This window comes from Vicia villosa, unplaced genomic scaffold, assembly GCF_029867415.1.
Source record: "Vicia villosa cultivar HV-30 ecotype Madison, WI unplaced genomic scaffold, Vvil1.0 ctg.001633F_1_1, whole genome shotgun sequence".
Taxonomy (NCBI): domain Eukaryota; kingdom Viridiplantae; phylum Streptophyta; class Magnoliopsida; order Fabales; family Fabaceae; genus Vicia; species Vicia villosa.
Genome location: NW_026705680.1, coordinates 232,673 through 238,985, shown reverse-complemented (window position 1 = coordinate 238,985; position 6,313 = coordinate 232,673). Strand labels below are relative to the sequence as shown.

At 38.0% G+C, this 6,313-nt stretch overlaps 1 long non-coding RNA gene across 1 annotated transcript; it reads left to right on the top strand.

Moving 5' to 3' along the window:
• The first annotated feature begins 5,280 nt into the window (after positions 1-5,280).
• Positions 5,281-5,752, top strand: LOC131636101 (uncharacterized). The gene is made up of 3 exons (XR_009293961.1): positions 5,281-5,347; positions 5,439-5,534; positions 5,620-5,752. It is a non-coding gene; the product is annotated as an uncharacterized LOC131636101 (long non-coding RNA).
• The last annotated feature ends 561 nt before the right edge of the window (positions 5,753-6,313 follow it).

Sequence of the window (6,313 nt, the reverse complement as noted above, 5' to 3'; positions counted from 1 at the left end):
TTTTTTGTTTCCAGGAGCTGATTTTCTTCTCATAATCATCAAAGGCTTTTTGATTTTCTGAATGTTTGAGCCTGAGGGCCTCACCTTGTTTCGTTGCGTCCACAGCAGAATTCCATGAAGAGTCATGAGAGGCCATTGTCTCAGATAATTCTTTTTCGACATTTTGCTTCCGAAGAATGTTAGCTTGGAGTTGCTCTAGTAGAGAGCCTAGCAGAACAATCACCTCTGAGACTTCTGTGGAAACTTGAAGCAAATCTACTTTCTTTAGAAGTTGATTTAAGTTGTGGCTCTTAATAGGGTCCCGGTTGAGAACATCTACAAGATTGACCCCAAAGAATCTCTCTTTTATTTGTCGAAGAAGACTAGGAATATCTTCCTTGTCACTAGAGTCTACAGTTTCAGCTGGAGAGACATCAAGTTCCGAAAGCGAAGAATTATTCACATGCATGATAGCCTTTAAGAAACCAAGAGGATCAGTTTGTTTAAGTTGTTCAAGCTCCGAAGGAGTAGGCTTTACAGGGGCAGGCTTCGAAGTTGTCTCAGGAATGGTTTTTGCATCGGGAGTCGAAATTCCTTGAGAATCTGGTTTTTCTGGTTGAGAAGTCTCTTCCATAGCATCTTTCTCCGACGCAGAATCTTCGTTGTCATATGATTGTGGGTCCGCATTGTCGCTGCCTGAGAATGGATGATCCTCTTCCAAAATTTTTCCTTGATGAGTAGGTGGGGATTCGTCAGTAGATTGGCTTTCTTCGATTGGCTCATTAGGCAATATGGTGGCGATTGGCCTAACGTCTTCGAAGACTGGTGAGAGAACATGAGCTTTATCTCGAGAAGTATTTGTTTTAAACGAAGCAAAGCTAGTCGTAAGGATAAGCCTTTGAAGGGCTTAATTGACAAAAGTTAAAATTTGACAATTACCATAAAGTTTGTCAACATTAATGGTGAGGCCATGGTCCTTAAAACCGGAAGTAGCAGTGCCAGCATCATCCTGCAATAACAAGGTAAAATGTCAGTGCAATTATTTAGTTAAAATCACAAGATAATATGTGGGACAAACCCAAAATACCTTGGTTAGGATATTGTCTGGACTTGAATTATGACTTTCCACAACGAAAGCATTGCTAGCAGTCTTCAAAGGAGACTCTTCAGAGGACGCCTTATTGCCAGGAGAAGCAGCTTTGGAAGGACTTATCTTTTTCCCTTTTCTTGAAGGGGTAACAGCTTTGTGTTTCTTCTTTTGTCCTTGTCTAGTCTGAGGAGGGGATTTATCTTCGCCATCTGAGGCAGTTGTCGAAGAAGCTTTCCGCTTCGAGCCCGTTGGGGATTTCGAGCTCTGGCAAGTAGAAGATAAGAGAGATGAGTACTATTCACAGATTGTACAAGATTGAGAATATGAGATGAGTATGTACCGTGGGCTTCTTATCGGTGACGATGGAATCACTCTCACTTGGTTTATTGCTTTTAGATGTCCCAGAGTCTTTTGGGGCAGAAGCTTCCTTAATCTTCCTCCTTCGTGCAACAGCTGTAGTTTAGACTGAAATCAGTATATCAGTAAAGAAAAGAAAAGTCAGTCGAAAAGATTGTCTTAATCCAAACCTTCAGGTATTGGAGTCAGGACACGGACATGTTTAAGATCTATATGAAGATGTCCTTTGAAAGTATCCAAGGTATGCTTAGTCGGAACCACTCGTTCAGCGCGTTTTTTGGTACTCTCTCGAAGAATTTTGAGAACATTCCCACACACAAACCAGTCTGGGAAAGGAGGACTTAGAGCCACACCAAAATCAGCACTTGGTAGTGGAGGGAATTTTGGAGGATGAAGTTTGAAAGCCACTTCATAACGTAGTTCTGGTCGAACATACGAGGGCAATTTCAACTTATTCAGTTTGGCGGAAAACTTTTCGCGCAAAGTGACTGCAGCCTCACGAACGGTCCGACTAAGATCATCAGGCCTATAGATAGTTTCAAAGAATTTTTGAAAAGCTTGGATTTCTTTAATATGAGTTGAAGTACCTTTTTGGAAGTTCTCCTGCACATCAGTGAAAGCTGCGGTTAGTTCCTGAGCAAGGCTATCAGCATCAAAAATTTGAGAGCTATAATACTCTGTCCACCATTGATGGAAATCTGGTGTAGAGTAAAAAGTAGGTTCGAAAGGAATAGGAGAAAGATTGGTGATGCCAACATATTTGTTGATTTTTTGTTCACATTCTTCTTCAGTCAAATACAAAGTGTGGAAACACATATGGTTCCTTTTCTCATATAAGCACTTGGGTTTTATCTGAGCTAACCCAAACTGTCTCGAGACCAAGTTTGGTTGATAACTCATGAGGATACATTGACCTTTTGACGGTCGAAGACGATGAGAAAGTAATCTTGGAGTCAGAAAGGCTTCCCAAATTTCCATAGATTCAGTTTGTTGATCTTGAGATACTGGTGGAAATTTTCGAGTAAACCATTCGGGACCTATTGTTCTGTGTACAAATGGGGCCATAGAAAGATCAAACTGGTCACGCCGGGCAAACATCATTGAATACGCCAGGAAATATTCATGAAGCTTTCCCATTTCTTCTGTTGGAGTTAGGTAAGCTAACCTGGTCCCCTCTATAGTTCGATTTCTGATGTTTCTATCCTCCTCATTGACATCTCCTCGAAAGGGAAGATGAGTTTCGAATGTAGCATTAAGCCATAGTTGCAATAGCCAGAAAGGACCAGCGTAAAGTAAACTACCAGATTTGAAATTCTTGGTAAGGTTTGCAGCTTCACTAAGGTTTTCATAAAGAGACCCTAGAAGCAGTTGGCTGAGGTTGAGCTTTTTCCCAGCGTGCAACTGATTAGCCATGCAAAGGTACCTCTTTGCAACCTGGATAGATCTTGAGCAGAAGGCACATCGTGAAAGCCATAATGCTAGAAAAGCAATATGTTCTTCATCAGATACTGTCGTTTCAGTGGTGATATGGTGCTTCTGGATGAATGCCGTATAAGTGACTTGCGAATCATTAAAACCAATAGTGTCATTATCCATTTCATTGGGATCGAAGGTTTCGCCAGTTGGTCGAAGTCCTGTAATAGCGGCCACATCGAAAAGCGTGGGGGTAACCATTCCACATGGGAGATGGAAAGTGTTGTGAGAAGCATCCCAAAAATGAACCGCTGCTACTAACATGGGTTGGTTGTATTCTAAACCCGTTTTTGACAGTTGAATCAAATCGTATATTCCTAACGATTTCCAGAAGGATTCTTTCTGTTTCTCTACTTTTTTTAACCAGGCATAGTACAAATCAGGATCTTTGGCTAAAGGGAATGACCTAAACACTTTTACAGAGTTGGTCATATAGTTTAACCTAATTTTTGCTAAAGCTAAAGGGGTTGCAGTTGAAGTTTCCTCAACGTTAGCAGATTTGCCTAAAGGAGAACGACCATCTTCATCTATCTTAATTTTGCTAACTAATGGTCTAGTCTTGTAGTAAGCAGGAAAAAATTTATTCAAAGATGGGATATTTTCACTTGGTAATGGACCCATAAAGGCGAGAGTTTTTCCAGAAAGTTCAAAGGGAATGATTACCTGGGAAGCATAAATAGCGCGTATTTCTTCGGTGTTAGGGTTTAGAACGTACTCTTGTTCCCCAGAACGTGTTGTTGATTGGAGCTTCAGAGCAGGTTGAAGAACATTTGAAGATGAAGCCATAGAGAAATTTTTGGTTAAAAGAGCAAGATTCTAAAAAAAAGAGTGAAGATGTTTCAGTTTTTTCGGTGAAGAAGATGAATGAAAGGCTGTATAGAGGCACAAGATCAAGTATTTAAAGGTTTTAACGGAAACCCTTTTTTGAATCTTTTGGGTAAAACCCAAGGGACACGCGGCGGCTGGTGATTTAATCCAACGGCGGTCGAATGAGTTAGCTTCACTCCTAGTATGTAGGAGTAATGATCAAGAAGTAAGGTTAAAACGTGGGAATGTAAGTTATGAGAAGACATCTTTGAGAATGACAAGACGTTTCGGAAACAGTGTCATCAGTGATTATGACGTTAGTCAGCAGTCTTGGAACTTTCAAGGATCATAAAAAACGAAATCTTATAATGACAAGAAACGCCTATTTCTGTTGATTCTCGAAACAGGCATTTATTTGGGGCAATTTGTTAGCTGAAGATTTCGTTTTATAGTGTTTGTCCTTCGAAGGAGTAGGAAATCGAAGGAAAGATGGTTACTGATGGCCATCCCTTAAAAATATAAAAGAATGGCTACTGATGGTCATGCTTCGAGAATAAAGACTTCTAAGTTCGATGAAGATAGTGAACACTGAAAGACTAATGAAAGCATATGTCTTCGGGATTTAGACAAAATTTATAGAATATGTATTTAAGTATTACTACTTAGCGTGTTTTCGTAGTGTTTTTTAATACACTGCCACGCGTCAAAGACGGACTCAGGCGGGAAGATTTGAAAATCGAAGACGGTTTCGTAACTGTCCAATAACAGATGGCTTCGCTGGAAGTTCTTATGAGAAACGTGGCAGCAGATTAGTGTAGGACCGTTAAGGTTGAAACTAGTATAAATAGGAGTCTTAATGTTAGGATTCTGTGTGTTCATTTTGTACAAATCACTCACATATTTACTCAAGTATCAAGCGTTAAGAGAAAGAGTTCGCTGAGAAAATGTACGTATGACACCACCATTTTAATACATGTGTATTGTATTTCGTTTTCGAATATATTTCAGAATTACTGCATTTCAGTTACTTCTTGTCATTTACACTCCTGTATCTTTATTTTAATATCACTTACTTTCGAATTTACTTTCACGATTATTTACTTTCAAAATCTTTAACGTTTCTGCAGTTTAAGATTCTTTATGTTTTAACAGTCTTTAAGTTTCATATGTTATGTTACTTATCTTTTCGTTGAAGTTACAATTACATATAACAAAGTAATTATCAAGATTATTTGTTCTTTAATCGAACAACGCTTATCGAAGAGGATGAATCACGAATATGATTCGAATGAACATTGATAACAATCTTTTTGACTATGTGTCCTAGGATCAATCTAGTCGATCCTGCGAGTAACCAAATCATATTTATTATAGTTTGGAAGACTAGCGGTTGTTTACCGGAAATCACCGTAAACAGGTGAATGGACCAATTATCCGGCCATGAAGGACATCGTTGATTTGTAAGTGGGATCGTTCTAAATATATATTCGTGTATATTTATATATTTACTTATTTGTGGGATTGATCTAAACATATGCTTTTATATATTTGTTAATTAGATCAATACAAGTGTTCCGAAGTCAACGGGACGCACAGGTATCCCGAACTAAATCTAACAACATTACTTGGATCCAAGTGCAGGTACATTATTTTTCACAATGTTGCTTATAATATATTTATGCTACTTGATAAAACAAGACAACTATAGAATCTTATTTGTTTTTCTATGTAGTGTCCGCAACAGCGAAACAGTTACGATTGCGGATACTTTGTATTGAGGTTTATGAAAGAAATCCTTCAGGCAAATCAATTAGAGATTCCGCTCACGGTATGAATTTATAACTTAAGATAATTTCATATAATTTATTACATTTAACTAAATGTATCATTCATATTATGTTTTTGTTTTGTAGTACCTTGACGAATTCCGTGTTGCTGGGTACCCGAGACTTAAGTTGGAAGAAATAAAAGAGGATTTGTGTCAATTTTATATTAAGCGCTTTTTCATGTAGGATTGGTGTCGATTTGAACTATAATATTATTGATGTTGTAATGATGTATATATATAATTTTGGATATTATAATGGTATTATATTAGTATATATATATATATATTGTCTTACTGATGGCTGAAATAATATCGTCGAAAATAAATTACAGGTCGAAAATATTACAGGTTGAAAACATATTACAGGTCGAAAATATTACAGGTCGACTGGGAGGATTAAATTACAGGCTACACATTAAAATACCTCATTTAGCAACGAAAGCGCTTTTAAAAAGCGCTCTTAAAGGCCCACCTACTAAAGCGCTTCTTTGTAAAAGCGCTGCCAAAGATTAATAAAAAAGCAAAAAAAATAAAAAAAAACGCAACATACGAAAGCGCTTTTGTAAAAGCGCTCTTATTGGGGGGCTATCAGAGCGCTTTTTCCAGAAAAAGCACTCTTAAAGCCCACCCTATAAGAGCGCTTTTCCAAAAGCGCTTTAGTATGTTGCGTTTTTTATTTTATTTTTTACTCTCATAGGGGGGGTGCAGTTACCGTGCATAGATAAAAATCTATGCACCGTGCATAGATTATTATGGACCCTTGGATCATTAGATCAAAT